Source organism: Silene latifolia, chromosome X (assembly GCF_048544455.1).
Source record: "Silene latifolia isolate original U9 population chromosome X, ASM4854445v1, whole genome shotgun sequence".
In the NCBI taxonomy this organism is placed as follows: Eukaryota; Viridiplantae; Streptophyta; class Magnoliopsida; order Caryophyllales; family Caryophyllaceae; genus Silene; species Silene latifolia.
Genome location: NC_133537.1, coordinates 144,804,469 through 144,820,576, shown reverse-complemented (window position 1 = coordinate 144,820,576; position 16,108 = coordinate 144,804,469). Strand labels below are relative to the sequence as shown.

The 16,108-nt window shown below is 41.1% G+C and overlaps 1 non-coding gene across 1 annotated transcript; it reads right to left on the bottom strand.

The window, feature by feature from the left end:
- Positions 1-15,660: 15,660 nt before the first annotated feature.
- On the bottom strand, positions 15,661-15,767 carry LOC141624437 (small nucleolar RNA R71). Its single transcript, XR_012534244.1, has one exon. It is a non-coding gene; the product is annotated as a small nucleolar RNA R71 (small nucleolar RNA).
- Between the last annotated feature and the right edge of the window lie 341 nt (positions 15,768-16,108).

Genomic DNA, 16,108 nt, shown 5'->3' with positions numbered 1-16,108 from the left:
GAAGGCTTTGAAGAATTGACTTGAAGGGAGATTGTGGTCACTTATTGTGAAACTAAGGTAAGGTTTGTGGTTACTAGGGGTTCAAGGGTAGTATTTCTTGAGTTGGTCTAGGTTGCTCGGGTTTGTGAAATCCTCCCCGTCTAGGTTACTCAGTCTCACTGCGCCCTCCGAAAGTATTTTCTTGACCAGATATGGCCCAGCCCAATTGGGTTTGAATTTCCCCTCGGATCGACAGGTAATGGTGCTCGAACTGACTTGAGGTCCAAGTCGCCTTCTTTGATATTTCAGGGTTTGACTTTTTTATTTAATGCCTGTTGTATACGTCGTTGGTATAGCTGGACGTTGTGCAACGCGTTGAGTCGCCTTTTCTCTAGGAGCGTGAGTTGTTCGAAACTTCAACGGGTCCATTCCGCCTCAGGAACTTTACTTTCTAGTAGGATGCGTAGAGATAGAACCTCCAACTCTACTGGTTGAACCGCCTCCATATCTTATGCTAGGTAGAAGGGTGTTGCTCCTTTTAGTGTTCGAATGGAGGTTCGGTATCCACAAAGTGCGAACGGAAGTTTGCTCGGCCAATCGTGGTAACTGTCTTGCATCTTTTTGATGATGGTGACAAGTGTTTTGTTTGCTGCCTCTACCGCCCCGTTGGTTTGGGGACGATAGGGGGATGATCAATGTCGTTTGATTTTTTATTTGTCCAGCAAGGCTTGTGTTTCCGCCCGGAAGTAGGAGCCTTGGTCGCTGATGATTTCGTGGGGTACCCCATATCTGAAGATGATGTTGTCTTGGATGAACTTGGCCACTTTTTTTGGCGGTCAAGTCTGCATAGGATTGGGCTTCCCTTCATTAGGTGAAGTAGTCGATCGCGACGACGACAAAGCAGTGCCCTTTGGTGCCTATCGGGTTGAATATTCCGATGATGTCGATGCCCCAGGTCGAGAAAGGCCAGAGTGATGTCGTGGTGTATAAAAGGGATGGTGGTATTTGTTGTATGTTGGCGATAATTTGGCAATTGTGGCAATGTTTGACTTTTTTATCTTTGTGGTGATCAATGCACAGGAGAAAGATCCCTCGTGGTGTTCTTTTGTATAGAATCTTGGTTTATCACGATTTGTGATGCAAGTAAACGGATGGCTATTTGTCCTCTTGTATCAGAGTTGGGAGGGAATTCATTTTTGGTTTTGTAGTTGAGGATAGCTTGGTACCAAGGTTTGACATGGTTCTCCTCGTCGTTGTTGATGGCGCAGATGTGAGCTGGCTCGCTCCTTCTCTCGACAAGTAAAGGCATCGATGTTATGTCGTCGGGTATGTTGACGAGCGGAAATTTTTGCTAGGACATCACCAAATTGGTTTTCCTCTCGTGGTATGTGGAAGTAGTCGATTTGGTCGAAGAATTCGGCCTCCTGATTGATTTTTGCTTGGTAGGGTGCTAAGCTGTCGCTTTGGATTTTCCACGATCCGAACACCTAATTGATGATGAGTGAGGAATCGACGTGGACCCTCAATTTCTTGATGCCAAGTGTTATGGCTGCTTGTAGGCCGATGAGGCATGCTTCATATTCGGCAGCATTATTGGTGACGGCGAAGTCTAGCTTGACTGAGATCGGAACATGTTCCCCTTCTAGTGATATTAGAAGGACTCTTACCCCGAAGCCTCTTAGGTTTGATGCACCATTGAAGTATAGGTCCAATGTGTCGGTGTTGGCACAAAGGATGTCTTTGTCATGAAGTGACCATGTATCGGCCGTTGGATCCTCATTGACGGGATTTTCTGCTAGGAAATCGGCGACTGCCTTCCCTTCATAACCTTGAGGGGTACGAATTTGAGGTCAAATTCGGATAGCATGAGTGTCACCCTAGATAGCCTTCCGTTTAGCACGGGCTTTTCAAAGATATATTTGATCGGATCCATCTTGGAGCAGATGTGAACCGTGTAGCTGAGCATGTAATGTCGCAGCTTCTTTATTGACCAAACTAGAGCAAGGCATGTCTTTTCCAGTTGGGTGTATCTTGTTTCGTACTCGATGAACTTTTTGCTGATGTAGTAGATGGCTCGGTTTTCGCCGTCGACCGTTTGTGCTAGCATTGCTTCCATGGCCGTGTCGGTGACAGTCAGGTATATGGATAAGGGAATTCCCTGTTGAGGTGGCATGAGAACATGAGGCTTGCATAGGATTTCCTTTATCCTGTCGAAGGCTTTTTGACAATCGTCGTCCCAATCGGTGTGATCGGAGGCGCGAAGCTTCTTGAAGATTGGTTCACAAATCATAGTGAGCTTGGATATGAAGCGGCTGATGTATTGGACTTTACCGAGAAATCCCCGAATCTCCTCCTCGTTCTTAGGCTGAGGCATTTGTTGGAGAGCTTGGATTTTGGTAGGATCAATTTCGATGCCTCTTTTGCCGTCGACGTGTCCCAAGAGTTTTCCGGAGGTGACCCCGAATGCACACTTCTGAAGATTTAGTATCTTGTTGTATTTTCGAAGATGAGCGAAGAATTTCCAAAGGCGCTGATGTGGTCGTCCCGCTCTTTTGATTTAACGATCATGTCATCGACATATATCTCCCATTCCTTGTGCATCATGTCATGTAGGAGAGTGGTGGCGGTTCGTTGGTATGTTGCTTCGGCGTTAATTAGACCGAAGGGCATGATAGTGTAGCAATATGTACCCCACTGTGTAGTGAATACCGTCTTGTTCATGTCTTCCTCAGCCATTTTGATCTTTTTTATACCCAGCATACCCGTCCATGAATGATAAAAGGGCGTGCTCGGCGGTGTTGTCCACCAGGATGTCAATATGTGGCAAAGGGAAGTCGTCTTTTGGACTTGTTTTTTCAGGTCCCTGAAGTCGACGCAAACCCAAATTGTCATGTCTTTCTTGGGTACGGGGACTATGTTGACCACCCAGTCAGAGTATTCGCACTTTGATGAACCCGGCTTTGAACTGTTTGTCTACCTCTTCCTTGATTTTCAGGGCCCATTCAGGGCGCAAACAGCGCAATTTTTCCTTCACGGGTTTAGCTTCGGGTTTGATGGGTATCCTGTGCTCTGCAATCTCTCTGTCAATCCCTTGCATGTCTTTATAGGACCGTGCGAATACGTCCTTATATTCGTGTAAAAGGTCGATGAACTGCTGTCTATCCGAGGGGTCAAGGGTGTTCCATATCCTAAGTTCTTGAGGTGTTTTGTCGGTCACTATGTTGATGGGTTCGGTCTCCTCAATGATGGCTGTCCTATCCTCTCGTTTGTCAAGTTCTTTGGCTAGGTGAGGCGGGTAGTCACTCAAGTTAAATTCCTCATATTCGTTCAGAATGGCATTGCAGTTAATTGAGACGAGTAGTAAGCAAAATTAGCGTTCATTAAGTCGACCTGAGCAAAAAGCTCGGATAGGACAGACATCTCATGGGTAATCATAGGCGACACTGTAGGGGAGGTGGCCCCTGGAAGAAGCTCCAGGTTGCTACCTTCTGCGGGAGTGAGGACGACTCTAGTTGACTCGGCCACTCAGGTAGCCACAAGTTTGTGATAAAACAGTGGAAAATGGGACTTTGACTGGGGCATCATGAGTGCTAAGAGATATGACAGACTCTGACACTGACTCAGACTCATACTCCTCTTCATCTTCACTTCCCTCTTTGAACATAGGGCCTTCTCCAGTTGTGATCTTGAGAATGCGGCCTTGACGATCGGTCCACTTGGCAGCTTTCCTCCAGCCTTGTGTAGCTTTCTCTAGGTCAGCATCAGATATTAAGGCAGTGGGATCGAACTGGTTATCTTTGAGAGCGATGTAGATGATGTCCTCATAGTCAAGGTGCTTGATGTTGTCTTCTCCGAAGAGGAGATTCACGGCTTGCCCGTCTAGGCAAGGGGTTGATTCATATTTGGTTGACGCAACTTTGGTGTTATCGGGGTTGCAGTAGCAGTATTGAAAGACTTCTACGCCCGGGTGTCTGACCTTTGCTACGGGGTCGTAGATTGGCTCAGGAAAGTCGTTGTAGAGCTCAGACTCTCCCTCGGGGACGAAGTATCCATTGAGAGTCAAATGGTAGGGTCGGAGGATGTCTCCGTGCTTTTTGCGCTTCAGTACTAGGAGATTCATTTCCTGGATGTCTTCATCGGTCGGCTCATAGCCTAGCTGATGTGGCTCATATTTGCGCATGTTTAGTCCCCTAACTAGTCTCGTGTCCATGCTTTCTAGTACTTATTAGGGTCGTTTATATCTTATGTTCCCTACATTGAGGTTTTAGTGCCCTTTGTAAGAGAGGATGCTAAGCCTTGCGCATATGGAAGAAAAAGCGGAGCTAAATTGATCGCACTTAACAACCAAGCAACAAAGAGGATGCTAATACTAAAGGCCTAAGTCAACAAACCAAGTAAAATGGGCAATGATGAAGACCCTCACGACTCCTCCGTGATCCCCATGGATCTTGAGGCAGTCAGGAAGAAGATAAGCCAAGCTGTGTAACAATCTGGGCGTCCCAACCTCAAGTCGAGCGACCCGAGCCTAAATCCGGGCGTCTCAAGCCTGAGACGGATGGATCCTCAAGCAGCACGAGCGTCTAACTGGAGCAGGTCGTGGGACTCCTTATGGGACTTGCAAGGCACTAATCTTCTTCTTAAGGACTTAATCGTCATTTAAGCCCTTAGTTACCCTAATTATTGTACTTAGTATAAATACTCCATTGTATTAGGAGATGATTATGAAGTCATTAGAGTAGATTAGAAATCAATTAGGTAAATTACATATTAATCCTTCCTTAATTATTATTGAAGAACTCTTAGATCTAGTGAGGAATTGGAAGATTATTTGGGGGTTTATTGAAGAATTGACAACTCTTCATTCATCAATTAAGTTTTCTTCTATTATTCTTTCTTTCCATTTGTTCATCACAAGTTTGGTACAACTTCTTTACTCCTTGTTTAATTATTGTTTGGTATCCTAATCACTCATCATGTTTGGACTTGTTAGTATTACTGACACCCCTATTAGCATGTCTACCATGACCATGAGTGAGTAGTCTTCTAGTTAGGATTAATGGGAGATTAGGGGAACTAAAACATGGGGGTAGATCCATACTTAATCAAATGTGCTTTCATAAGATTGATTGCCTGTTATAGTTTCAACTTGTGCACATGTTATGCTTGAAAAATTGCTTAATTGAAAACCTTGCACGCATACATCTGTTATCCATTCAACAAGACTTGTAAGACATAAACTTACTTGGGTCTTGTTAGACCATGCATAAAGATGAATAGGAAGAAACTAAGTCGACTTGTAGGTGTTGTACAATCTTGATCGACTCGGCTCCGGGACCCAAATCCTCCTAGGAATTGTAAGACATAAACTAACTCAATTCCACTACAACAATAATTGCTTGCAACTATGAAGACATGTTTGTATGATCACCACCATGAATCCCCTATAAACCCATGACAGCCTAGTGCCTTTAATCAATTGTTTACTCCCGTTTTTACCTTTCCACTTGCTTGGTAGTTTGGACACTCATCTCAACCCAAATTAAATTGTGACACCCTAAGGCATAGCTACTTGCAATTGATAATTTAATCCAATACCCGTCCCTTGGGATCCGACCTTTACTCACCACTCTACTAAGAGTACTTTGTGATTATAAATATTGTTTTGATTGGGTATCTTAGATGAAAAAATTTACAACCGAATCATAAATGGCGCCGTTGCCGGGGACGATGTTCAATTGAATTTATTATCATTGATTGATTTTACTTGTGTCTTTCTTTGCCTTGAGGAAAAGTATTTCCTCAAGGTATTTCTCACGTGTTTTTCTTATTTTACTTTGCGAGATGGATCTTAAAGATTGTTGTGTAGAGGACCATGCGAGTTCTACTCTCATCAAAGTCCCTTTGGAAGCATTGGAGGCCTTGGCAGCAAGTGAGGCCAAAAACTAACATTGGGCATTGGAAGTAGACCTCCTTGAAGCCGCTCTAGCCAACAAAGAGCTCACTTATGAGCAATCTATATGGATAAATGACATTCTCAAGGAAGCATCACAATCCACTAAGGAGGAACAAGCAACCAAGGTAGAACATGTAATGAGGGTGGAATCTCAACCCAAATTAAATTGTGACACCCTATGGCATAGCTACATGCAATTGATAATTTAATCCAATACCAGTCCCTTGGGATCCGACGTTTAATCACCACTCTACTAAGAGTAGTTTGTTTAGATTATAAATACTGTTTTGATTGGTTAGCTTAGACGACAAATTTTACAACCGAATCACTAGCCCGAAGGGGATGTTGGGGACCTTGGCCTGTTTCATGGGAGGCAAGGTGCTCTTCAGCGGGTTGAGAGGTAGTCCCAAAAAATAACCCTGGCGCATCAAAATACGGTTGATCGTGAGGTTCGAGAAAGGATAACAATTAAAGGGTGTTGATTCATTGGTTAGGGCATTTACAGCTTGGAATCCCCACATTTCACTGTCGTCTTCTTCAATGAATTGAGAGGCTATTCCCTTCTTCATGATAGCCTTTATCGGGGATGCGGGAATTGTGATTGTTTTCCCGTTGAAAGGGACCATGATTTTCTGATGAAGGGTTGAGGTGACGGCCTTGGCGGCATGAATCCAGGGGCCTTCCAGAAGCATGTTGAAAGAGGCGTCGATATCGACCACCTAAAAAGTGGCTTGTCTTTCAGGGGTCCAGTTTCAATGGTCAAGGTGGTGAGCCCCGCAACCTTACGATGGGTGCCGTTATAGGCACGTACTCCTTGATTGGTTGGGACCAAGTCAGCGTCCTTGATACCCAGTTTATGAGCCGTCTTGAGGGGAATGACGTTGACCGCGGATCCGTCATCCACTAGGACCATAGGTACGTTCTTTTTCAGGCACTGCACAGTGATGTACAGGGCCAAGTTATGGTTGGCTCCGAATGAAGGGATATTTTCGTCAGAGAAGATGACTGGTTTGTTCAGGTCAGGGACATCTCTGGTCATATGTGCTACCACTTCTTTAGGAAAGGAGGTAGAGGGAACTGTCAACTTTCCCAAGGCTTGCAGCAAAGCCTAACGATGTTCGAAGGATGTAAGAATCAGTTGCTAAATTGAAATTTCGGCTTTCGCCTTTTAAAGTTGTTTAAGGATCGAGTTTTCGGGAACCCTGGGTTGAAGATCCACATCCGGGACGACTTGGTCATTTGTTGTTGGAATAGTTTTTGAATTGTTCAGATTCTGGTAGGGACACCCGGATCGGGTAAGGTGACCGATCTCTTTTGCCAGTTTGCCTTTTTCCGAAACAATGTAGACATCCTCTGCGTCGTCTCTCTAGATACCGTTGATTTTGGGATTGCGAGGGTACCTTGGAGGGGTGTTCCTCGACGGATAGTTTTTGTAGGGGATGTTCTTGTGGGGATAGTTTTTGTGGGGTTGATTATTGTGAGGTTGATTATTGCGAAGCTGATTATTGTGGGGTTGATTATTATGGGATGCATGCCAGAACAATCGTGGGAGCAATCCTTTCTGGGATTGGGAGTGTTGGGTGCTTGGAGGACCCTCCCTTGGCCGTGGTGTTGGTGTTGGCTGGTTAAAATCAGCCTGTGGTAGGCGTCCTCAAGTCGGGTGATCCTTTCTGAGAGACTGGCTATGGCTTCTTCAACCAGTTGGATCATGGTGAGCATAGTTGTGGCGCTGGATACGAACATCCCGTCCGGGGTGTTCTTTTCCAAGGCATTCACCTCGCCTTCAATAGGTAGGATGAGGTGTGAGGAATCCAGGGTTGGCTCGACATCAGAGATGGCATGGATTCCCAAGGGGTTTGTCTTGTTATTTGGTTTTGTTGGCGGACGTAAAGGTAATTCCCCTTTCTCAATCATATCCTAAATGGCGTGTTTCGGCTTAAATCAGGCTTCTGTGTCATGACCTTCGCCCTGGTGGTATTGGCAGTAAGCATTGGGATTCCATAAACGAGTTTTCTTGGCCTCAGACGGATCCGGTGTGGGTCCAATCAGCTGTAGTTTCCCTTGGTCCATGAGTCTTTTTAGGGCACTGACATAGATTTTTCCCATGTTTGTGAATACCCTTTGAGGACGTTCAAGTTTCTTTGTGGTTGGTTCGAGGAGGTTGACCTCATAAATTTTGTTTGTCTGCCCGTAGGGAAGATACCCAGTTGATGTAGACCCCTGATACCTTTTACCGTCGGCTTTGGCTAGAACGCCCTTGCAGAGGTCGTCTTCAATGCAAGTTCCAAGGATTTGGGGATCCTAGAAAGTTTTGATGATTTGATACCTCAGCAGATTGGCATAAACTGGACAGAGGTTGTTGACAAACTTCTCCACCAGAGTTGATTCACTCGGCTTACTGACCAATTGGGTGCTTACCCTCCTCCAACGGGTCAAGAATTCTGTGAACCCTTCCTTATCATTCTGAGTCAGGACCTCAAGAGTGTAGGTGTTTGCTTGGATTTCGACGTTGTCTGCGTACTGTTTGGCAAATTCAACGGCGAATTCGTCCCAAGTGGTTATGCTCTTGGGGTCAATGGAATAGTTGATACGTGCATTTTATATAGTCTTTTTAGTCTTACTTTGCACGTATTTCTATGCACTTTTATACTGTTTTGTATTTCAATATGCCCCAAAATGGCTACTTTGGGTTGTTTTCTCTATTTTGTAGGAATGAGCCTGAAGGTGGTGAAACCGTACTCTTTTCGTCCTGTTTTGCATGCATTTTGAGGAGACGAGAATGTTAGAGCGAGAGTACCGCATTGGGATGCGTGAAGGGATGGTCAACGGAGCGGTCAATGACGAGTTTGAAGCTGTCTTGGAGGAAGAACACTCGATCGATGGGTTTGTTTAGTCGATCGAGTGTTTTTACGTGTTGAAGAGGTCGATCGAATACTTTACCTCACTCGATCAAAATGCTGTTTTAGAGGTTTCCTCGATCGAGTAACTTTTCTGCTCGATCGAGATGATTATCTACTGAAGACCTCGATCGAGTAGTTTTATACTGCTCGATTGAAAGGTTTTATTGTTATTTCATCATGCTTCCAATTAGTTCATTCATTGCTATTAATATTGACAACATTAGTAATATGAGTAGCTAAATTCATTCATGTTGGGATTAGGGAATCCATGGTAGGATTGTGACGATGTAGCGAATAGACTAGATGATTTATTTGTGAGAATCTGTACCCATGGCAATATAATTATAATACCGACTTAGTTGAGTGCATGCTTCTAAGTTACCTTTAAATCTGGTTAAATTTATTCCTGGATCGGAAGATTGGACTAAATAGATCTGCTATGAACAGTAGACTACCCTGACGAGGACGGAAGTAAAGTTAGTGGAAATCTAGGATAGAAAGTGGACCGAAAGGACCTTTCCCGTATCCGTCTCACAGTAAATTATCTAGGCTATTTGCTGTTGAGTCGCTAGACTACCATGGTGAACCGAAATCCTGACATGTTATCTCTTATTTGATCATCTTTATTACATTTTCTGTCTTTTATTGCTCTATCTCTACTGCTCTTTCCTTTAAGCCTTTATTAGTTTAGAAACCAAATTTAAACCCCCCATTTTATGACCAAATAGACGGGCCATAACAGATATCTTGCCTCCCTGTGGAGATCGACCCGACTTTCCTATCTATATTAGTTAGTGCCAGTTGGTTATTTTTGGTAGGTACACGACTAACCTGTCAAATTTTCGTGCCGTTGCCAGGGAGGCAATAGCCCTATCTGTTTTTTTTTTCGTTTATTTTTATCCGTCTCAGGGAATTTTTATTCCTTGATGTTAGAAATCAATATCTCTTTACTCAACATATTCGTAATGTTATAATTTTAATTTAGTCATAAAATTAAAAGATGAACTTATGCATGCAAACAATAATATAATTAAAGAGGAAATCATCATCTCACATTGATATTTCGGTTTATATGGGCACAAGTGAGTTCACCTACTCACTTGTTCTTGAGCTTCCTTAAGTGGATGAACAAGGATTCAAGTAGAGAATCCCTCCCAAGGTTTTATACCCAAGATAACAACTTAATAAAATTAATATTATTATTACTAGAACAATATTAATTTAGTATAAAATTGACCAAAATTATTTTATTCTCTCAATAATTTCGGTTGAGAGAAAGGGAGAAGAAGGAAGATTTTTTATCTCTCTAAAAACCTTATTTTTAGATGTTGAATGAATAATAATACACTAGTGTTTTGATGTAGTGTATAAGATAAATTATAGAGCAAAAGACCCTTGGCCTTGCTCTTTGAAAAACCGGGTAAGGGGGAAGGAAAGGGACCAATGCATGCATTAGGTGGTCTTCACAAGAGCAAGTAGGGTTGCATGGCTAGGTTTAGAAGGAAATGATTATGTTTACCACTAACATAATCAACACAATATATTCCTAATACTCCCCTTAATTTCGGTCATTAGAGATAAAATGGACTCCATTTTATCTTTGTCAATTTGTCAATTTGTCATATGTCACATGTCACATGTCACATAAAATTGTTATGTATTTTTAACATATTAAAAATCAACGCATTAATAAAAATACGTCATATACAAAAATCGACTTAGTAATTCATAATTACCTGTACCAAAATATTTTACCAATTATAAATCACAACATCTTGTATTTATAATAATTTATTCATTCAAATGCAATTGTTTCCTTAAACAATAATTTCATCTAAGTAATAAAACAATTCGATTACTTAGACCGTATCAAATTTAATCAAATTACAATGAGACACGTAAATTTTACTTCCAAAATCGTCCGTCAATTTTAAGTAATTTAATTAACCCGTATCGTCATACGATCAATTAAATGATCAATTAAGAGTGTTACCCTTTAGGTATGACCTAAGGGGATCAACTGGTCACCACCGTCGCACGACAGTAATGTCAAACTCTAGTCAGCCAATCATTACCGATATGTGTGGACCAGTTGACAAGAAATATTACTTCCCAATTGTATTCTTTAAAATGAGACTTAAACATGTGATCATCATGATCAACAGTTGTGATCGCATTATTGTCGGAGGACACATATTCCAACAATCTCCCAATTGTCCTCGACAAGTGTGCGTCACCAATTCTCTTGTCCTATTACTATCTCCCACTCAATGCAAGGTGTCTTTCAGGTCGTACTTGCAAGTGATCATATTGAGAGTGGTTTCCTCGATCTGGAGAATAACTGATTGACCGGATTTATCTACCATAGATATCTACCGAGCGTGGCCACGCATTTCCAGTTCATTTCTCCTCGAGTGGCCCTGAGATATTGTTATAACCCTGACTAGGGGTGGACAATTCCTATCGCACTCATTCCCTTCGACTAGCCACAACCATCATAACTCAAAATATGCCCATTTGACCCCATTTACGAAGGTCGTAGTAACACAAATCAAAGTTAATCTGAAACTGTGCCATCTTAGTTGAATAGTCTTTAGTCAAAAGAATCGACTCATTAGAATACTATAGTAGCTCTCGCCACGACCAGGCTATATAAATTTGCCAGAACTCATAAGGTCCGACAAAATGTTCCTAACAGTCTACCTATGTGATCGACTAGTCATTCTCAGATGACTCTATGGCACTTGAACTTGCCATCAATCGCATCACACTCTAGTCACTTCGAGACGTCACCTCATATAAGTAACTATGGGCGAATACAAAGCTAATCCGTGTTCACTTTAACGGGGTTCAACTGTCTCTACAACCCGTTTGGATGTAACAAATTATAAGGTGGGTTAATTAATAACTCAAACGACAAATGTCGACATCACATTCGGGTAGTCAATACCATATTAAAACCTTGTGATGCATATTAAAAGTGTGTAAACACTTGTTGATTGCAATAGAAGTTTAACATACCATGTGTCCATGTGTTCAAAACTTCTTATAATCGCATTTTCCTTTACGTTCATGTTATCTTTCATAGCATGAACTTTACCAAGTACACATATAGGTTCCCAACCTTGGTTTGGGTCCTTTATCTTGAAAGAACTTCCCTGTCGATTATCACATAACCAATGAATTTGCAGTGAATGATGTAACTTGCACTGATCAAGTCCTCCACCCACTCATAAGCACTAGGTAAATGTTTTGCAGAGTCTTGTAACAATTTGTCAAGATGATTAGCCTAGCACTTCTCACAAGTCCTAGCATATTAGAAAATATTAGTTTTGAGTAACTTCTTACTTCAACTAAGTATCTTTCCAAACATCCTATTTCTCCTTTTAGCTTGAAAAGCTTAGGATTTTCATAAATCCTTACATGTGTTCGAACTTTAATATGTGCAACCTCTTGACACATAACATAGTCTTTTGTCCAACACTGAAATCGCTCATCAGTTCTCCTCGAGAATTCATGACGATTCTTCTATGGCTTGCCAATGATTCATCATGCTCTTATGCATATGATTCATTATTGGATATGTGCATGATTATTCTAATGGCGGAAATATTAGTAACTAATAATCATGTGATCAACCATTCTTAGGTTCAATGAACGACCATGACTGCTAATGGCAATTCCATTTTCATTGACATGAATAACCTATGTTTCTCGTTGATTCGATGTGTATGTCTCAATACCTATCCAACATCTCATGATGTGATTGGATTCATCATAGTCCAATTTTATCCAGAATTGAAAACTCAAATACTTCTTTGTAAAAGAATAGTATTAGCTCGTCATTCTCAATGAGTAATGAGTTATAAACTTTTACAAGATGATTGCTCCCACTAAATTCCATGTCTTCACATGATAATTTCCAACTCCCACTTAATACCACATGTTTCGTAATTGACTGCTCAATTGAAACATTTCAAGAATTGAGATATATTTTGCTTTGCTAAGTTATTAAGATAAAACCATATATGTTCCCATCATATCCTTTCAAAATACCTATTTTGAAGTGGTCTCATCTTAGCCTTATGGAAAGAGATTTTAATCTCTAACTCATTCATTTTAAAATGATGCGTAGCAATGTCATTATTTGAATATGAATAATATTTAATACACGTCCTTCAAAATACCCCTTCCGGAAGGAGGTTTAACCATTTCATTTTCATAATGAGGTTAAGTAATGACTTTTGCGTGGTTAATACTTAACTTAGCTCTTGTGGATATCGGTATATCAATATTTGCAACTTTGATTTATATAGGCTCTTAAGTAAATATCAATGTTGAAACTATTGGTCAAATTTTATCATAAATGATGTGACCATAATTAGCGCATTTTTAGCCCCCGAATTAGCCTTGTTCCCATGCTTTTTAGTGCATATTTGGGTCATTTATTATCTTTAGTTCTTTGTTTTGCATATTCTTTGAGATTTTGATCCCTTGGTAGGAAAGGAGTAATAATCTTGCATTTTCATGGCAAAACAAGACAAAATTGATCGAATTCAATGACCAAGCATCAAAGAGAGACAAGATTAGAAGGCCTTTGTACATATGATAGTAGATGAGCAATGTTGAGAAAGGATCCTTGAGTCCCCAAGGAAATCCCCAAGGAATTTCATGAAGAAAAGGGAAGAAAAGAAGAAGAATTTGTGCTGAGCTACAATCCGAGCGGATTGTCTCCAATCCGCCCGTCTCCTCACAGCACAATCCGAGCGGTTTCCTCCAAAGTCGCTCGGATTGCACCGCCAGAATCCGCCTGTCCCGGATTCCCTCGAATCCGCTCGTCTTCCACCACCAGAATCCGCCTGTCCCGACCCCAATACGCCCGGATTCCACTATAGCACGATTTCCTCTTCTCCAAGTTAAAAAGAAAGAAGCCCTTCCTTCGGAAAATACCGGCTCCTCCCTGCTCAATCTAAAAAGTGTAATTACTAGTTTAGCCCTTAGTTAACCCTAATGCATCTTCCCTAATTTCCACTATAAATACCCCATTTGTCTAATTAGAGGGGCATGTTCTTCTTATCAATAATTAGAGTAGTTAATATCAATAAAATCTCTCTTTAGTTTTGTAATCAACAATTAATCAAGTTCTAATACAAGTTTTATTTCCTTAATCTCTCTTTTGTTCATCCTTTATTTTGGGTAATTGAAGATTATTTGGGTTATTATTGGGAGATTGACAACCTCTCAGTCAAGCATCAAGTCCTTCTTTTATCTTTGCTTTATTATTGGAATCATTAGTAGGTATAATTCTCTTAATCCCTTTTTAATTATTGTTAATTACTTTCATTTATTCATCATGTTTCATATTGTTGATATGATTGACAACCTTGCTAGCATGATAAACATGATAATGAGTGAGTAGTCTCTTAGCTAGGGTTAATGGGTGATTAGGGGAAACCAACATGGGGAATGATTCATGCTTAAATTAATATGCTTTCATGTTTTATTTGCTTGCTTGTTTTGATCTCAACTCATGCACATGTTATATTTGATGAAATGCTAAGCCTATGAATCCTTGCATTTACTATCTTTTCAATGAGACTTGTAAGACATAACCCAACTCGAGTCTCATTAGACCATGCATGTTGTTGAGTAGGGAAGATTAAGTCGACTTGCAGGTGTTGTACAATCTAATCGATTCGGCTCCGGGACTCAAACTTTCCTAGGATTGTAAGATATAACCCAACTCAATCCATCACAACAATAATTGCTTGCTTATAATTTGAGAACATGTTTGTATGATCAATTCCCATGATTCCCCTATGATCCCATGACACCCTAGTGCTTTTTAATCAATTGTTTACACCCCTTTTAATTCATCTTGCTAGTTTATTTTCATTGCTATTTTAGTTAGTGACCTTCTACATCAACCCAATTTGTGACACCCCTAAGACACCACTAGTTTCAATAGAAATCTCATTTCAATACCCGTCCCTTGGGATCCGACCTTTACTTGCCTGTTTACTAATTGTAGAGTTGTTTGTGAAGTTATAAATTGTGTTTTGATTCGGACGTGACCCAACGACCACACCTTTAATTGTGAACACGAAACGGACCGATCAAAAATGGCGCCGTTGCCGGGGACGGTGTTTGTTTGATTTAGATTTCCTTTTTATTGTTATTAGTTGTGTCTTTCTTCGCCTTGGGGAAGTAAAATTCATCAAGGTTTGTTCTAATTGTTTTCGAGTTGTTTGATATTTTGCATGTCTAGAAGGTCACAAGGTGATTTGTTACCTTTTGACCGTGAAATCGAAAGAACCTTGAAGAACAATAGGAGACTTGTTAGGAGGAATTTAAGAGGTATTAGTGAAGTTGTTCAACCAACTATTGAGTTCGTCAATCCTTTCGCAATAGAAGGAGAGGAGAACCCATTACACAATACCCCACAAAATCAACCTACAATGCCTAAATTCTCGTCACACTCACACCCACGAGGAGAACCTACCAAATGGTACTCCTACACCGCAACATCTAACCGGAAATTTTATTGCCAAGTCCGCCTTCATCCAATTAGTTGAAAGGAGCCAATTTGGGGGGATGCCTAGTGAAGACCCTCATTCTCATATGGAAACCTTTTGCGACTATTGTGATGCAATCTCTCAAACGGGTGTGACTCAAGAACAAATTAGATGGGTCTTATTTCCTTTTTCTCTAATCGGCACCGCGAAGCAATGGTTGAAGGGCCTTGATAAGGCCACCCTCGGAATAGATTCTTGGAAGAAGTTGGCTCTAGCCTTCTACAAAAAATTCTACCCACCGGAAAAGACTAACATGCTAAGAGCTCAAATTACGGGTTTTAAGCAAAGGGATGAAGAATCTTTGTATGAAGCTTGGGAGTGGTTCAATGGAATTTGTCGCTCATGTCCTCACCATGGACTTAGCGAATGGTTTTTGGTACAACAATTTTGGAATGGTCTATATGAGGATTCAAGGAACATTCTCAACATGGGATCAAATGGAATGTTCACCGAAGTTGATGACAATCAAACATGGAACAAGATTGAGGAAATGGCGGTCCATAACTCACAATATAGTAGACCTCGCAAGGCTACTAGAGGAGGAAAGCATGAAGTGGACTCCGTTACTCAATTGGGTGCTCAACTTAGTGCTCATATTGACACAATCAATTTGAAGTTTGAAAAAGATATGGCTAGACTTGAAGAAGTCTCAAAATCACCAAAGCATCATGTTAATGCCATGACGGCATCCTCATCAATAC